Genomic DNA, 20,086 nt, shown 5'->3' with positions numbered 1-20,086 from the left:
CGACTGTACCATCATGAAATATGAGGCAACCTAGAAGAGATTTCAGCAATAAAACAACTCCACATCATGGGTTAAAGCACTGGTAGGAAAAATCTCATAGGTAGGAGCCTAGTAGTAGCGCTCTAAAATAGCCAGCCCTGCTCCTACTTAGCAGTAGCGCTGGAAATATTAAGTGCTACTGCTAATGGCCTTAGCAGTAGCGCTGGAACAATTTGCAGCGCTACACCCAAAAGGGGCCCAACTATGTCACCAACAATAGGTGTAGTAGCAGAGCGCGCTTATGAAAAGCGCTACTGCTAAGTTCCATAGTGCTACTTCTCAAACAACAGCGCCAGAAATTGGCACGTTGACGAAGACTTGGCTTGCGTTGGTTTTTCCCTTGAAGAGGAAAGGGTGATGCAGCACAGGAGCAGTAAGTATTTCCCTCAGTTTGAGAACCAAGGTATCAATCCAGTAGGAGAATCGTGTCAAGTCCAGAGTACATGTAAAAACACAAAAGAGCTTGCACCCAACGCTATAAAGGGGTTGCCAATCCCTTCAGGATTGATTGCAAAGTGATATCTGAAGGCGGAAAGTGCAACGAAGTAAAAGTGTAAGGCTGAAAATATAGTGTGAAGTAGACCCGGGGGCCATAGTGTTCACTAGAGGCTTCTCTCAAAATAGAAAATATTACGGTGGGTGACCAAATTACTATGGAGCAATTGATAGAACCGCGCAAAGTCATGACGATATCTAAGGCAATGATCATACATATAGGCATCACGTTCGAGACAAGTAGACCGATACTTTCTGCATCTACTACTATTACTCCACACATCGACCGCTATCCAGCATGCATCTAGTGTATTGAGTTCATGACGAAGAGAGTAACGCCTTAAGCAAGATGACATGATGTAGATGGATAAACTCAAACCAATGATGAAAACCCCATCTTTTTACCCTTGATGGCAACAACATGATGCATGCCTCGCTACCCCTTCTGTCACTGGGTGAGGTCACCGCATGGTATGAACCCAAAACTAAGCACTTCTCCCATTGCAAGAATCATAGATCAAGTTGGCCAAACAAAACCCACAACTCGAAGAGAATTAAAAGGATATGAAATGATGCATAAGAGATATCAGAAAAAACTCAAATAAGATTCATAGATAATCTGATCATAAATCCACAATTCATCAGATCTCGACAAACACACCGCAAAAGAAGATTACATCGGATAGATCTCCATGAAGATCATGGAGAACTTTGTATTGAAGATCCAAGAGAGAGGAGAAGCCATCTAGCTACTAGCTATGTACCCGTAGGTCTATGGTGAACTACTCACGCATCATCTAAGAGGTCATGGTGTTGATGAAGAAGCCCTCCATATCCGAATCCCCCCTCCTGTAGGGCACCAGAACGTGCCCGAGATGGGATTTTGGAGAGACAGAAGCTTGCGACAGCGGAAAAGTATTTTCGGGGGTTGTCGTAGTTTTGTCACGGTACATGTTCTCGTGAGAGAACTTAGGTGTGAGGCCATCGCAACCATGTGACGGCTTGAAGGGGTTGGTCGCAATCGAGAGACGCGAGTTTATCCAGGTTCGGCCCCTCCGATGGAGGTAAAAGCCTACACCCTCCTTGTGTTGCATTGATGAAGATGATGATCTCGATTACAAGAGTGCAGACTCGCCACCTCTAATCTCGTGGGTGTCTAATCTGTCTATCTCAGGATTTGTCTTGTCTAAACCTAAGTTGTGAATCTCGTCCGTCTTGGGGCGCCTTACCCCTCCTTATATAGGTGGAAGGGGTAGGTTTACATGTAGAGTCCTACTAGAAGTAAGAATAGGATAGTCTCTCTTGAATCCTAATCCGGGTCTTGTTTCCTTCTTATGGGAGTCCTTTCTCTTCTTGGGCCTTCTGTGTGAGTCGGCCCTCCTGGCTTCTCTATGAGTCGCCTTATGCCAGGGTGCACGCTGGGCGTTGGGCCCTTGTCGTTTGTGTGAGTCGCCTGCCAGGTCATGTATGACCCGCCCGCCACGTCACTGCTGAGTCGCCGGTGAGTCGCCAAGACTTGGCGGGTCATACTTCAAGTCGGGTCACACCGTGGGGTATATCCCCAACAGGGGTCTCTCTATTTTATTAGGGATTTTAGGGAATTTATAGGCGAAGGAGCTAGGGAAGGGGAGGCCCAGGGAGCCCACAAGCCTGGGAGGCGCGCCCCCCTAGCTGCGCCATGGGGGCTTGTGGCCTCCCCCGGTACTCCCTGTCTTGGTTCCCAAGCTTTATGCATATCTTCTGTTCCGGAAAAAATCTTTTCAGAAGTTTTATTCCATTTGGACTTCGTTTAAAATCCTCCTCTGAAAAGGGACAAAAACACGGAAAAAAAAGGAACTCGCACTTAGCACCGAGTTAATAAGTTAGTCTCAAAAAAGATATAAAAGGCATTCAAAACATCCAAAGTTTGACAAGATAATAGCATGAAACCATCCAAAATTATAGATACGCTGGAGACTGATACGTCCATTTTGCATCATGTTTTCATGTTGATATTTATCGCTTCTTGGGATGTTATTTCACTTCACGGTACAATACTTATGCCTTTTCTCTCTTATTTTGCAAGGTTTACATGAAGAGGGACAAAGCCGGCAACTGGAATTCTGGCCTGAAAGTGGAGCAAAGTTTAGATACCTATTCTGTGCAACTCCAAACGCCATAAAAATCAACGAGTATTTTTTTCGGATTTATAAAAAATACTGGGCAGAACTTTTTCGTGGATTCGCTGCCACCACGAGGTGGAACTTGAGCAGAACCAATCTAGAGCTCCTGCAGGACGATCCTGCCGGGGAAACTTCCCTCCCGGAGGGGGGAAATCGTCGCCATCGTCATCACCAACACTCCTCTCATCGGAGGGGACTCGTCACCATCAACATCTTCATCAACACCATCTCATCTCCAAACCCTAGTTCATCACTTGTAACCAATCTCCATCTCGCGCCTCCGATTGGTACTTGTAAGGTTGCTAGTAGTGTTCATTACTCTTTGTAGTTGATGCTAGTTGGATTACTTGGTGGAAGAGTTTATGTTCAGATCCTTCATGCTACTCATTACCTCTCTGGTCATGAATATGTTTATGCTTTGTTAGTAGTTACTTTGGTTCCTGAGGACATGGGATAAGTCATGCTAATAGTAGTCATGTGAATTTGGTATTCGTTCGGTAATTTGATATGTTGTATGTTGTTGTTCCTCTAGTGGTGTTATGTGAACGTCGACTACATAACACTTCACCATTATTTGGGCCTAGAGGAAGGCATTGGGAAGTAGTAAGTAGATGATGGGTTGCTAGAGTGACAGAAGCTTAAACCCTAGTTTATGCGTTGCTTCGTAAGGGGCTGATTTGGATCCACTAGTTTAATGCTATGGTTAGACTTTGTCTTAATTCTTCTTCCGTAGTTGCGCATGCTTGCGAGAGGGGTTAATCATAAGTGGGATGCTTTTCCAAGTAAGGGAAGTACCCAAGCACTGGTCCACCCACATATCAAACTATCAAAGTAACAAACGCGAATCATATGAACATGTTGAAAACTAGCATGACAGAAATTCCCGTGTGTCCTCGGGAGCATTTTTCCTCCTATAAGACTTTGTACAGGCTTGTCCCTTGCTACAAAAGGGATTTGGCCACCTTTCTGCACCATTGCTACTTTTGTTACTTGTTGATTGCTACGAATCATCTCACCACACAATCACTTGTTACCGACAATTTCAGTGCCTTCAGATTTTACCTTGTTGAAAACCACTTGTCAGATCCTTCTGCTCCTCGTTGGGTTCGACACTCTTACTTATCACAAGGACTACGGTTGATCCCCTATACTTGTGGGTCATCAAGACTCTTTTCTGGCGCCGTTGCCGGGGAGTGAAGCGCCTTTGGTAAGTGGAACTTGGTAAGGAAACATTCATATAATGTGCTGAAATTTATCGTCACTTGTCACTATGGATACTAATCCTTTGAGGGGCTTGTTCGTCATATCTTCACCTCGAACGGAAACACAAAGAGTTGCTCCTCAACCTTCTGCACCTACTGAAAATATTTTCTTTGAATTTCCTTCGGGTATGCTTGAGAAACTACTCGCTAATCCTTTTACAAGAGATGGAACATCACATCCAGACTTGCATCTAATCTATGTAGATGAAGTTTGTGGTTTATTTAAGCTAGCATTTTTGCCCGAGGATGAGGTCAGGAAGAAGGTATTTCCTTTATCTTTGAAGGATAAGGCGTTGACATGGTATAGGCTATGTGATGATACTGGATCATGGGACTACAATCGGTTGAAATTGGAATTTCATCAAAAGTTTTATCCTGTGCATTTAGTATCGTGATCGGAATTATATTTACAATTTTTGGCCTCGTGACAGAGAAAGCATCGCTCAAGCTTGGGGGAGGCTTAAATCAATGTTATATTCATGCCCCAATCATGAGCTCTCGAGAGAAATTATGATTCAGAACTTCTATGCTTGGCTGTCTCATGATGATCGCACCATGCTTGACACTTCTTGTACCGGTTCTTTTATGAACAGATATATTGACATCAAATGGAATTTATTGGAGAGAATTAAATGCAACTCTAAAGATTGGGAGCTTGAAGAATGTAAGGAGTCACGTAGGAATTTCACGTTTGATTGCGTTAAATCCTTTGTTGAGACAAATACCTGTAGTGATTTTAGCGCTAAGTATGGACTTGACTCTGAGATAGTACCTTCATTGTGTGAATCATTTGCTGCTCATATGGATCTCCCCAAGAGAAGTGCTTTAAATATAATCCTCCTTTATAAGTCAATGTAGTTAAACCCAATCTAGTTGAAGAGAAAGTCATTGACTATAATGATCCTGTTGTTCCCAGTGCTTACATTGAGAAACCACCTTTCCCTGTTAGGATAAAGGATCATTCTAAAGCTTCAACTGTGATACGTAGAGGCTATATTAGAACACCTACACCCCCTGAGCAAATTAGAGTTGAACCTAGCATTGGTATTATCAAAGATCTTTTGTCCGACGATGTTGAGGGACATAATATTCACTTCTGTGAAGATGCTGCTAGAATTGCTAAACCTCACATTAGAGACAAACATAGGCCTATTGTTGGCATGCCTGTTGTTTCTGTTAAGATAGCAGATCATTGTTATCATGGTTTATGTGACGTGGGTGCTAGTGTTAGTGCAATACCTCAATCCTTATACGATGAAATCAAAGATGAGATTGCACCTGTTGAGATAGAGCCTATTGATGTCACTATTCAGCTTGCCAAGAGAGATACTATCTGCCGTGTGGGAATTGTTAGGGATGTTGAAGTCTTGTGTGGTAAAATGAAGTATCCTGCTGATTTCCTCGTTCTTGCTACCACACAAGATAGCTTTTGTCCCATCATATTTGGCAGACCTTTTCTCAATACCGTCAATGCTCATATTAACTGTGAGAAGAAAATTGTCACTGTTGGCTTTGAAGGCGTGTCACATGAGTTCAACTTCTCCAAGTTTGGTAGACAACCTCATGAAAAGGAGTTGCCTAGTAAGGATGCAACTATTGCCTTAGCTTCTATTGATGTGCCTCCTACTGACCCCTTAGAGCAATACTTGCTTGAGCATGAAAATGATATGCATATGGATGAAAGGGATGAGATAGATAGAGTTGTCTTAGAACAATATCCTATCCTTAAGAATAATCTTCCTGTTGAACTGCTTGGGGATCCACCCCCACCAAACGGTGATCCTGTGTTCGAGCTTAAATAGTTGCCTCATACTCTTAAGTACGCCTATCTTGATGAAAAAGAGATATATCATGTTATAATTAGTGCAAGCCTCTCAGAGCATGAAGAAAAGAAGTTACTAAAAACTCTGAGGAAGAACTATGCTGCTATTGGATATACTCTTGATGACCTTAAGGGCATTAGTCCTACCCTATGCCAGCACAAGATTAAAACTGATCCTAATTTCAAACCAGTTGCTGATCATCAAAGGAGATTGATTCCTAAGATGAAAGAGGTAGTAAGAAAAGAAATACTAAAGCTTCTGGAAGCGAGTATTATCTATCATGTTGCTCATAGCGATTGGGTGAGTACGTTGCACTGCGTCCCTAAGAAGGGAGGCATTACCATTGTCCCTAATGATAAGGATGAATTGATCCCACAGAGGATTATTACTGGCTGTAGGATGGTGATCGATTTTAGGTAATTGAATAAGGCCACTAGGAAAGATCATTACCCTCTGCCTTTTATCGACCAAATGCTAGAAAGACTGTCTAAACACACACACTTCTTCTTTCTAGACGGCTATTCTGGTTTCTCCCAAATACCAGTTGTACAATATGATAAGGAGAAAACCACTTTCACCTGCCACCTTTCAAAGATGTATGATGGCTATATTCTCTGACTTCTGTGAAAAGATTGTCGAGGTTTTCATGGATGACTTTTCTGTTTACGGGTCTTCCTTTGATGATTGCCTCATCAACCTTGATCGAGTCTTACAGAGATGTAAAGACACCAATCTTGTCTTGAATTGGGAGAAGTGCCACTTTATGCTTAATGAAGGCATCGTCTTAGGACATAAAATTTCTGAAAGAGGTCTTGAAGTCGATAAGGCTAAGGTTGATGCAATCGAGAAAATGCCATACCCCACAGATATCAAAGGTATAAGAAGTTTCCTTGGTCATGCTGGTTTCTATAGAAGGTTCATCAAAGACTTATCTAAGATTTCTAGGCCTCTTACCAATCTCTTACAAAAGGATATTCCTTTTGTTTTGACAATGATTGTGAGGAAGCCTTCGAAATACTTAAGAGGGCTTTGATAACTGCACCTATTGTTCAACCACCTGATTGGAACTTACCTTTTGAGATCATGTGTGACGCTAGTGATTATGCTGTTGGTGCTGTTCTAGGGCAAAGAGTCGATAAGAAGTTGAATGTTATTCACTACGCTAGTAAAACTCTAGACAGTGCCCAGAGAAACTATGCTACTAAGGAGAAGGAGTTTTTAGCAGTCGTGTTTGCACGTGATAAGTACCTCATGGAGAAGAAAGACACTAAACCTAGACTTATCAGATGGGTTCCCTTGCTACAAGAATTTGATTTGCACGTTGTCGATAGAAAGGGTGTTGATAACCCAGTAGCAGATAACTTGTCTAGGTTGGAGAACGTTCTTGATGACCTACAACCTATTGATGATAGCTTTCCCAATGAGCAACTGAATGTCATCAATGCTTCACGTAGTGCACCGTGGTATGCTGATTATGCAAACTATATCGTTGCCAAATACATACCACCTAGTTTCACATACCAGCAAAAGAAGAAATTCTTCTTTGACTTGAGACATTACTTTTGGGATGATCATCACCTTTATAAGGAAGGATTAGATGGTGTTATTACACGTTGTGTACCTGAACATGAGCAGGGACAGATCCTACAGAAGTGTCACTCCGAGTCCTACGGAGGACACCATGCGGGAGATAGAACTGCACACAAGGTATTGCAATCAGGTTTCTATTGGCCCACTCTCTTCAAGGATGCCCGTAAGTTTGTCTTGTCTTGTGACGAATGTCAAAGAATAGGTAATATTAGCAAACGTCAGGAAATGCCTATGAACTATGCACTTGTCATTGAACCATTTGATGTCTGGGGCTTTGATTATATGGGACCTTTTCCAAAATCCAACGGGTATACTCATATCCTAGTTGTTGTTGATTACGTCACTAAGTGGGTAGAAGCTATCCCCACTAGTAGTGCTGATCACATCACCTCTATCAGGATGCTGAAAGAAGTTATCTTCCCTAGATTTGGAGTCCCTAGATATCTAATGACCGACGGGGGTTCACACTTCATTCATCGTGCTTTCCGTAAAACGCTTGCTAAGTACAACGTCAACCATAGAATTGCGTCTCCCTATCACCCTCAGTCCAGTGGTCAAGTAGAACTAAGTAATAGAGAGATTAAACTGATTCTGCAAAAGACTGTCAACAAGTCTAGAAAGAATTGGTCTAAGAAGCTCGATGATGCACTGTGGGCTTATAGAACTGCCTATAAGAATCCCATGGGCATGTCTCCGTACAAAATGGTGTACGGGAAAGCATGCCATGTACCTCTTGAGCTAGAGCATAAAGCTTATTGGGCAATCAAAGAACTCAACTTTGATTTCAAACTTGCCGGTGAGAAGAGGTTATTTGATATTAGCATGCTTGATGAGTGGAGAAGTCATGCATATGAGAATGCCAAGTTGTTCAAAGAGAAGGTTAAGAGGTGGCATGATAAGAGGATGCAAAAGCGTGAGTTCGATGTAGGTGATTATGTCTTGCTATATAACTCTCGTTTAAGATTCTTTGCAGGCAAGCTTCTCTCTAAATGGGAAGGTCCCTATGTTGTTGAGGAAGTATATCATTCCGGTGCTATCAAGATCAACAATACGGAAGGTAATTTTACGAGAGTGGTAAATGGGCAGAGAATCAAGCACTATATCTCTGGTACTACCATAAATGTTGAAAGCAATATTATCAATACCATAACTCCGGAAGAATACCTAAGGGATATTTATCAGCCTGTTTCAGACTCCAAAAACGAAGAGGTATGTGATTCGGTAAGAAAACAGAGTCCAAAACTTTTCCAGTTGGAAATTTTCTCCGTTTTGGAATATTTGAAAAAATACAAAAATTGGAAGTAGTCCGGAAAGTGCGCGAGGAGGCGACAAGCCTGCATGGCGCAGGCCCACCCCCTGGCCGCGCCGTGAGGGCTTATGGCCACCTCATGCGCCTCCCGAACTCAGTTTTTGTGCGGGGTACTCCTTCTGGTCTGAAAAAAATCATTATATATACTCCCGTTTGGTCTGACCCGTGCATCACGCAGATTTCTTTTTTTCATTTCGAGCTTGTTTCTGTTGCAGATCTAGATCGCTATGACTTCCCCTAAAGCTTCGAAGGACAAGATCTTCGAGAAGGTCATCAATCCCTACCTCACGGGAGTGCTGCAACACCCTCAATCTATCGAGATGCGTGAGGGAATGTTGCACATCCGTGATGTTGAGGGGCCTAAGAAGACCGGAAGCGTGGAGACGAGGCTCGAAGCAATGGAGCAACAAGTCTTCAAGTGCCAAGGGATGGTGGAGCGTGGACTCAACGCCAACCACATGATGATCACGGAGTTCACCAACAAGCACAGGATTGATGCCAATGACATTGGGAAGCACCTCTCCACGCTCTATGACAGGATTGATCAACTCCAAGCCCAGATCTATGACCTGCAGAACCAAAACTGTGAGTATGTGTATAGATTTAAATCAATATGGTTGGCTGGAGATTTGAGGATTCCGGAGACTCGTTCATCTTTCCATGATGGAGCACCTATGCCTTGGAAGACGGAGGATCAAACTCATGTTGCAACAACTCCTCCACCTTCACCACCAAAGGAAGACAACTGAGCATTGGTATGGGCAATCCCCTTGGCTTGTGCCAAGCTTGGGGAGTTGCCCTGGTATCGTATCACCATCACATCTTCTGCCTTTACCTTTGTTTTATTTGTTCCTTTCTAGTTTTCTTTTTCTCTAGTAGATTAAAAGTCTTAATGTTTTAGTCTTGAGTTTTTCTTTGTGTCACCCAAGATGTATTGGAGCTCATGAGCCATATAATAAAGAGTGTCTTAGTTGAAGGGCTTTGCCTCTTGCCATGATCAAAAGAGTGAGAATAGAACAAAAGCATGAAAGACCATGTAATGATCTTGTGGAAAGTCATGGCTTCACATATAAAAAGAATGAGGATTGAAACTTTTTGAGTGTAGGCAAACGTAGACCTTGGTCATGGTTGCAATTAATAGGAAGTGATAAAGAAGGAGAGGTTCACATATAAATATATCATCTCTGACACCATCTATGATTGTGAACACTCACTAAACTATTGCATGCCTAGAAGTAGATGTTGGACAAGGAAGACAGCATAATGAATTGTGATTGCTTGGCTCCGAAAAATGTTATATGATTAGAGATCCCTTAGCATGTGACAATTGCTTCCACCTCACATTACCCAAATCTCCCGCACTAAGTAGAGATACTACTTGCGCATCCATAAACCATCAACGCAGTTTTGCCATTAGTGTACACCATACCTACCTATGGACTAAATAAGATCCCTCAAGTGAGTTGTCATCGATGCAATCAATAAAAATTGCTCTCTAATATGTATGATCTATTAGTGTGTGGAAAATAAGCTTTATACAAAACTGTGATGAGGAAGACATCAAAGCGACAGACTGCATAATAAAGTTCTTTATCACAGGAGGCAATATAAAATGACGTTCCTCCGCACTAAGAGGACACACATCCAAACCTCAAAAGCGCATGACAACCTCTGCTTCCCTCTGCGAAGGGCCTATCTTGTACTTTACTTTTTGCCCTTGAAAGAGTCATGGTGATCTTCACCAGTTCCCTATTTCGCCTTTGTCTTGGCTAACGTCAGATGCTTGGGAAAGATCTATATTCATATGTCAACTTGGAGGTAAGTATTCATGAATTATTATTGTTGACATTACCCTTGAGGTAAGCAGTTGGGAGGCAAAACTCTAAGCCCCTATCTTTCTCTGTGTCCAGCTGAATCTTTAATCTCATGAGTACCACGTGAGTTGCAGCAATTGTAGAGAACGAAAGAATGATTGAGCATGTGGATTTGCTTTACAAGCTCTTATTTGACTCTTTCTCATGTTGTGATGAATTACAATTGCTTCAATTACTAAAGGCTATCGGTTGTTACTTCTCGGTAAGGTTCTTGATCCATGCTTTCCTTTGTGAAGGAATTATCACTTTAGCATGAGAGATTATATGTTGGTATTGCTGTTCTAATCATGATCATGATGCATGCATGTTCGTATCTTGTTTTGTCGACACCTCTCTCCCTAAACATGTGGACATAAAAAATACTAGGCCGAAGAAGCGCTGGAGGGGCACCAGCAGGTGGCCACAAGCCTGCACGGCGCAGCCACACCCCAGGCCGCACCATGAGGGCTTGTGGGCAGCCTGCTGGACCACTAGCCCCCTCTTCTGCTATATGAAGGGTTTCGTCCAGGAAAAAATCAGGGAGGAGCTTTTCCGTGGATTCGCCGCCGCCACGAGGCGGAACTTGGGCAGAACTATTCTAGAGCTCCAGCAGGAAGATCCTGTCGGGGAAACTTCCCTCCCGGAGGGAGAAATCATCGCCGTCGTCATCACCAACACTCCTCTCATCGGAGGGGACTCGTCACCATCAACATCTTCATCAGCACCATCTCATCTCCAAACCCTAGTTCATCACTTGTAACTAATCTCCGTCTCGCGACTCCGATTGGTACTTGTAAGGTTGCTAGTAGTGTTGATTACTCTTTGTAGTTGATGCAAGTTGGATTACTTGGTGGACGAGTTTATGTTCAGATCCTTGATGCTACTCATTACCTCCCTGGTCATGAATATGATTATGCTTTGTGAGTAGTTACTTTGGTTCCTGAGGACATGGGATAAGTCATGCTAATAGTAGTCATGTGAATTTGGTATTCGTTCGGTAATTTGATATGTTGTATGTTGTTTTTCCTCTAGTGGTGTTGTGTGAACGTCGACTACATAACACTTCACCATTATTTGGGCCTAGAGGAAGGCATTGGGAAGTAGTAAGTAGATGATGGGTTGCTAGAGTGACAGAAGATTAAACCCTAGTTTATGCGTTGCTTCGTAAGGGGCTGATTTGGATCCACTAGTTTAATGCTACGGTTCGACGTTGTCTTAATTCTTCTTTCATAGTTGTGGATGGTTGAGAGAGGGGTTAATCATAAGTGGGATGCTTGTCCAAGTAAGGTCTGTACCCAAGCGCTGGTCCACCCACATATCAAACTATCAAAGTAATGAACGCGAATCATATGAACATGATGAAAACTAGCATGACAAAAATTCTCGTGTGTCCTCGGGAGCGTTTTTCCTCCTATAAGACTTTGTACAGGCTTGTCCCTTGCTACAAAAGGGATTTGGCCACCTTGCTGCACCGTTGCTACTTTTGTTACTTGTTGCTTGCTACGAATCATCTCACCACACAATCACTTGTTACCAACAATTTCAATGCCTGCAGATTTTACCTTGCTGAAAACCACTTGTCAGATCCTTCTGCTCCTCGTTGGGTTCAGCACACTTACTTATCGAAAGGACTACAATTGATCCCCTATACTTGTGGGTCATCAGAGACGTATCAAGCATCCCCAAGCTTAACTCCTGCTCGTCCTCGAGTAGGGAAGTGATAAAGACTGAATTTTTGATGTGGAATGCTACCTAGCATAGTTGTCCCTTGTAATTTCTTTCATGTGACATGAATGTTCAGATCCATAAGATTCAAAACAATAGTTTTCAATTGACATGAAAACAATAATACTTCAAGCAAACTAGCATGGTAATCAAGAACTTTCGAAATAACAAGGCCAAAGAAAGTTATCCCTACAAAATCATATAGTCTGGCTATGCTCCATTATCCCCACACAACTAATTTAAATCATGCACAACCCCGGTATTGGCCAAGTAATTGTTTTTGCACTCTTAATTTCTCAAACCTTTTTCAACTATCACGCAATACATGAGCGTGAGCCATGGATGTAGCACTATAGGTGGAATAGAGTGTGGTGGTGGTTGTGAGACAAAAAAAGAGGAGATGGTCACATTGACTCGGCATATCAAAGGATTATGGAGATGCCCATTAATAGATATCAATGTGAATGAGCAGGGATTGCCATACAAAGGATGCACGAGAGCTATAAGTATGTGAAAGCTCAAAAGCAGAACTAGTGGGTGTGCATCCAACTTGCTTGCTCACGAAGACCTAGGGCAATTTGAGGAATCCCATCCTTGAATATACAAGCCAAGTTATATAATAAACATTCCCACTAGTATATGGTGGTGATATAATAAGCCAAGTTATAATGAAGAACATGGTGCTATTATGAAGCACAAGTGTGGAAAAACATAGCAGCATTTTCCCTTCTCTCTTTTTCTCTTTTTTTATTTGGGCTCTTTGGGCTCTTTTTTTATGTGGGCAACATTGGCCTCTTTTTTTCGTCACATGGGACACTGCTCTAATAATGATGATCATCACACTTTTATTTACTCACAGCTCAAAGCTCAGAACGATGATGACTTTATAGGAAATGACTCCGGCAGTGTACCAGGATGTGCAACGATCTAGCTTGGCGTATGATGTTGAAACATCTCGCTAGCTATCTTACGATCATGCAATGGCAATATGAGAGTGACGACACAAGTCATGAGACGGAACAGTGGGAGTTGCATGGCAATATATCTCGGAATGGCTATGAAAATGCCATAGTAGGTAGGTATGGTGGCTATTTTGAGGAAGGCATATGGTGGGTTTGTGCACCGGCGAAAGTTGCACGGCACTAGAGAGGCTAGCAATGGTGGAAGGTGAAAGTGCATATATACCATGGACTCACATTAGTCATGAAGAACTCACATACTTGTTGCGAAAGTTTTTATTAGTAATCGAAACAAAGTGGTAAACGCATACTCCTAGGGGAACGGTTGGTAGGTGTAAACCATCGCGCGATCCCGACCGCAACACAAAGGATGACAATCAATAGATCAATTATGCTCCGACTTCCTAACATAGCAGTTAACCATACGTGCATGTTACGGGAATCACTAAGTTCAACACAAGTATTTCTAGATTGACAACACCCTACTAACATAACTCTTAATATTACCAAATCCATGTCTCAAAACTAATTGAGAGGAATCAAAGTTCTCTTTCTACTAAATGCACATGAAGATGGAGGTTTTGTATCCTCTTTGGGTACCTATCACCTTTGGGAATACTTTCATAGCACAAACCAACTACCAAGTCATGCACCGCCGTGCTCTAAAAGATCTAAGTGAAGCACATAGAGCAAAATTATCTAGCTCAAAAGATATAAGTGAAGCACGATGAGTATTCTAGCAAAATCATGATGAGTGCATGTCTCTCTCAGAAGGTGTGCAGCAAGGATGATTGTGCCACAACAAAAATAAAAGAATCCTACGATACAAGATGCTCCAAGCAAAACACATATCATGTGGTGAATAAAAATATAGCTCCAAAATATAGCTCCAAGCTGATGGATTGAAGACGAAAGAGGGGATGCCTTCCCGGGGCATCCCCAAGCTTAGGCTTTTTGGTGTCCTTGAATTTGGCTTGGGATGCCTTGGGAATCCCCAAGCTTGAGTTCTTTCCACTCTTTATCTCTTTGTCCATGAGAACGTCACCCAAAATTTGAAAACTTCACAACACAAATCTTAAACAGAAACTCGTGATATCATTAGCACAAGAAAACAAACTACCACCTCTTTAGGTACTGTAGCAATCTTGATTTTTATTTATATTTGTGTTATATTACTGTATTCTCCCTTTTCCATGGCTAGTACCCCCCGATACTATCCATAGTTTCATCAAAACGAGCAACCAACTCAACAAAAACAAAATCTGTCAAAAACAGACTAGTCTGTAGCAATCTGTATACTTCGTATACTTCTGTTATCTCAAAACATCTTAAAAATTACGAGTGCCTGGGAAAAAGGAATATCAACCAGCAGCAAAACAAATCAACTCAAAAGCTCTTTCTGAATAAAAATGAAAAATAATCTCGTGAGCGAAAAGTTTCTGTCTTTTTCCAGCAGGGTCAAACAACCATCACCAAGACTAATCATAAAGGTTTCGCTTGGCTCAAACACAAAAAGAAACATAAAAGACACTATCATAACAGAATTATGATGGTGTGGACGCAACAAAACAGAAAGAAAAATATAAATTGATTGGGTTGCCTCCCAACAAGCGCTATTGTTTAACGCCCTTAGCTAGGTATAAAGCGATAGAATCACGTATCGTCGTCTTTGGTGCTCAAACCATAAGTAGTCCTCATCATGGATTCATAAGGCAATCTTATTTTATTTCTAGGAAAATGTTCCATGCCCTTATTTAAAGGAAATTGAAATCTAATATTCCCTTCCTTCATATCGATGATAGCACCGATAGTCCTTAGGAAAGGTCTACCAAGAATGATAGGGCATGTAGGATTGCAATCAATGTCAAGCACAATGAAATCCACGGGTACATAGTTCCTATTTGCAATAATAAGAACACAATTGATCCTTCCCATGGGTTTCTTGACAGTAGAATCCGCAAGATGCAAATTAAGAGAACACTCCTCAATCTCATTAAAACCAAGAATATCACATAAAGACTTTGGAATCGCGGAAACACTAGCACCCAAATCACACAAAGCATTGCATTCATAGTTTTTGATTTTGAATTTGATAGTAGGTTCCCACTCATCATGAAGCTTTCTAGGGATAGAAACTTCCAATTCAAGTTTCTCTTCAAGAGATTTTATCATAGCTTCAACGATATGATCGGTAAAGGCCTTGTTTTGGCAATAAGCGTGTGGAGAGTTTAGCATGGATTGCATCAAGGAAATGCATTCAATCAAAGAGCAACTATCATAATTGAATTCCTTGAAATCCAAAGTAGTAGTTTCATTACTACTCAAGGTTTTAATATCTTCTACTCCACTTTCAATGCTTTTAACATCAAGATAGATGGACTCCGAAACATTGGGGCATTTTTCAACCAAAGTGGTTTCATATCCAGCCCCATCACAATTAGGTTTGACACAAGAAAACAAAGATTCAATGGGAGTCACACCAAGCACTTTAAGATCTTCGTGATTGTTATCACGAGAACACGCCTTTTTAAGCCATTCATGTCTAGCAGGAATTTGGGAGGTTCTTTCTTTGCTCTCACTCATGGAAACACGCATAGCTTTCAAAGTTTCACCCATATTGATCTTGGGAGGAGCACATCTAACTTTCAAAGCATCAATATCACTAGACATTCTATCAACGCTCCTAGCCAAATCGACAATTTTGAGTAGTTTTTCCTCTATGGACGCATTGAATTTTTTTTGTGAGTTGATAAACTCTTTGATCTTACTCTCTAGATCAGAGGGTAATCTATTGTAATTTCCATGAGTATTGTTGTAGGAGTTTCCAAAGTTATTAGAGGGGTTACTAGGAAAAGGCCTAGGAACATAGTTTCCTCTAAAAGCATCGTTGTTGCCAAAATTATTCCTACCAACAAAATTAACGTCCAAGCTAGCTTTGCTACTCTCAATCAAGGAAGACAAGGGCATGTCATTAGGATATAAAGGAGCACTTATACTAGCAACCAAATTCATTAACTCATCCATATTAGCACTTAACGAGTTAATTTCTTCTATAGCGTGTACCTTTTTACTAGTAGGTGACCTTTCAGTGTGCCACCGAGAGTAGTTCGTCATGATATTGTCCAGGAGTTTTGTGGCTTCTCCTAACGTGATTTCCATGAACATTCCACCTTAGGCGGAGTCGAAGATATTTCTAGAAGCGAAATTCAAGCCAGCGTAAAAGATTTGTATAATCATCCAAAGACTCAAGCCATGAGCGGGACAATTTCTAATCATCAATTTCATTCTCTCCCAAGATTGTGCAACATGTTCATGATCAAGTTGTTTAAAATTCATGATATCATTACGGAGAGAGATAATCTTAGCCATCGGAAAATACTTGGATATATAAGCATCTTTGCACTTGTTCCAAGAATCAATACTATTTTTGGGCAAAGACGAAAACCAAGTTTTTGCTCGATCTCGCAACGAGAACGGGAAAAGCTTCAATTTAATCACATCATTATCCACATATTTCTTATTTTTCATATTGCAAAGCTCAATGAAGGTATTAAGATGGGATGCGGCATCTTCACTAGGAAGGCCAGAGAATTGCTCTTCAATAACAAGATTCAGCTAAGCAACATTGATTTCGTATGATTCCGCACTAGTGGCGGGAGCAATCGGAGTACTAATAAAATCATCATTATTAGTATTCGAGAAGTCACAAAGTTTGGTGTTTTCAGTCATGGTGACTTCAGCAAGCAAGCAAGAACAAAAGCAAACAGAAAGCAAGCGAGAGAAAAGGGCGAACGAAAAAGGCAAACGAAAAAGGCAAATATTTTTGTAGTTTTTTTTTCAGAAGTGGGAAGAGGAAAACGAGAGACAAAAAAGTAAATGCAAGAGATGAGTTTGCGACACTTACTTGGATGAGTTCATGACTTGATCCTCCCCGGCAACGGCGCCAGAAATCCTTCTGCTACTTCTCTAACAACAGCACCAGAAATTGGCACGTTGACGGAGACTTGGCTTGCGTTGGTTTTTCCGTTGAAGAGGAAAGGGTGATGCAGCACAGGAGCAGTAAGTATTTCCCTCAGTTTGAGAACCAAGGTATCAATCCAGTAGGGGAATCGCGTCAAGTCTAGAGTACCTGTGCAAACACAAAAGAGCTTGCACCCAACGTTATAAAGGGGTTGTCAATCGCTTCAAGATTGATTGCAAAGTGAGATCTGAAGGCGAAAAGTGCAACAAAGTAAAAGTGTAAGGCTGAAAATATAGTGTGAAGTAGACCCGGGGGCCATAGTGTTCACTAGAGGCTTCTCTCAAAATAAAAAATATTACGGTGGGTGAACAAATTACTGTGGAGAAATTGATAGAACCGCGCAAAGTCATGACGATATCTAAGGCAATGATCATACATATAGGCATCACGTACGAGACAAGTAGACCGATACTTTCTGCATCTACTACTATTACTCCACACATCGACCGCTATCCAGCATGCATCTAGTGTATTGAGTTCATGACGAATAGAGTAACCCCTTAAGAAAGATGACATGATATAGAGGGATAAACTCAAACCAATGATGAAAACCCCAGCTTTTTACCCTTGATGGCAACAACACAATGTGTGCCTCGCTACCCCTTCTGTCACTAGGTGAAGTCACCGCACGGTGTGAACCCAAAACCAAGCACTTCTCCCATTGCAAGAATCATAGATCAAGTTGGCCAATCAAAACCCACAACATGAAGAGAATTACAAGGATATGAAATCATGCATAAGAGAGATCAGAAGAAACTCAATTAAGATTCATAGATAATCTGATCATAAATCCACAATTCATCGGATCTCGACAAACACACCGCAAAAGAAGATTACATCGAATAGATCTCCATGAAGATCATGGAGAACTTTGTATTGAAGATCCAAGAGAGGGAAGAAGCCATCTAGCTACTAGCTATGGACCCATAGGTCTATGGTGAACTACTCACGCATCATCGGAGAGGTCATAGTGTTGATGAAGAAGACCTACGTATCTGAATCCCCCCTCCGGCAGGGCACCAGAACGTGCCCCAGATGGGATCTTGCGGAGATAGAAGCTTGCGGCGGCGGAAAAGTATTTTCGTGGGTCTCTCTATTTTTTAGGGATTTTAGGGAATTTATATGCGAAGGATCTAGGGAAGGGGAGGCCCAGGGAGCCCACAAGCCTGGGAGACGCGGGCCCCCCTGGCCGCGCCATGGGGGCTTGTGGCCTCCCCCGGGACTCCCTGCCTTGGTTCCCAAGTTTCTGCGTATCTTCTGTTCCGGAAAAAATCTTTTCGGAAGTTTTATTCCGTTTGGACTCCGTTTAAAATCCTCCTCTGAAAATGGTCAAAAACACGGAAAAACGGGAACTGGCACTTGGCACTGAGTTAATAAGTTAGTCCCAAAAAAGATATAAAAGGTATACAAAACATCCAAAGTTTGACAAGATAATAGCATGAAACCATAAAAAAATTATAGATACGTTGGAGACGTATCACATAGGAGTAGCGCTCCTCTGGAACCAACGCTACTGCTATTGCACCCACTTAGCAGTAGACCTGGCTTGACAAAAAGCGCTACTGCTACACGTGGTTGTGAGCAGCTTTTCACCCACATACCCCCCCCTCTCCCCCTTCATCCCCCCTTTGCCCTCTCCCCTCCTTTCTCCTCTCCTCTCTCTAAGTTACTTCTCCACCATTGTTGCCTTCTTCTCTCTTCCTTCTACCTATCTTCTCTCCCCACTAATGTGTTGGGTAACGTTGCATGGGAAACAAAAAAATTCCTACACACACGAAGACCTATCATGGTGATGATCATCTACTAGAGGGAGCTCGGATCCACATACCCTTGTAGATCTCTAAGCGGAAGCGTTAATAAACGAGGTTGATGTAGTGGTGCATCTTCATGATCCGTCCCAAGAACCGTCTCATGATCCGTCCAGATCAAGTGTCGAACAGACGGCACCTCCGTTTTCCGCACACGTACAGCTCAATGACGATCTCCGCCATGTAGATCTAGCAAGAGAGACGGGGATGTAGATGAGTTCCCTGGCAGCATGACGGCGCTCCGGTGGTGGTGGTGATCTATTCCAGCAGGGCTCCGCCCAAGCTCCGTAGAAAACCGATCTAGAGGAAGAACTATGAAGTAGAGGTTTAGGGTTGCACGTGGCAAAGTTCTGTCTCAGAAAGCCCTAAACCTCTAGTATATATAGGAGGAGGGAGGAGGCATCCTTGAGACATAAGGGAGGCTCCCTTGGGTTAGCCGAAGTGGAGGAGGGAGGAGTCCTCCTCCAATCCCACTTGGATTAGGACTCCTTCCTAAATTGCCCACCTCTTTTGGATTTTCCACCTTTTTCCTCATGGGATTTCCTTGGATGACTTGCCAGCCCATTAAGCCTTATTGCGCATCCAATAAACCCATGTGGACCCCTTGGGTCGTGGTGGGCCCACCCAGTGGGCCCCTGGAACCCATTTGTCACTCCCGGTACACTGTCGGCAATGCCCAAAAACCTTCCGGAATCCAAAAACCAACTTCCTATATATGAATATTCATTTCCGGACCATTCCGGAACTCCTCGTGACGTCTGGGATGTCATCTGAGACTCCGAACAAAACTTAGGTTACCAACACATATAACACAACTATACCGAAACGCCACCGAACCTTTAGTGTGTAGACCCTGCGAGTTCGAGAACTATGCAGACATGACCTGAGATACTCTCCGGTCAATAACCAATAGCGGGATCCAGATGTCCATATTGGCTCCCACATATTCTACAAAGATCTCTATCAATTGAACCTCTATGTCAAGGATTCAGTTAGTCCCGTATGTTGTTCCCTTTGTCCTTCAGTATGCTACCTGTCCG

The sequence above is a fragment of the Hordeum vulgare genome, chromosome 3H, assembly GCF_904849725.1.
Source record: "Hordeum vulgare subsp. vulgare chromosome 3H, MorexV3_pseudomolecules_assembly, whole genome shotgun sequence".
Lineage (NCBI taxonomy): Eukaryota > Viridiplantae > Streptophyta > Magnoliopsida > Poales > Poaceae > Hordeum > Hordeum vulgare.
This window is presented reverse-complemented; position numbering follows the sequence as displayed.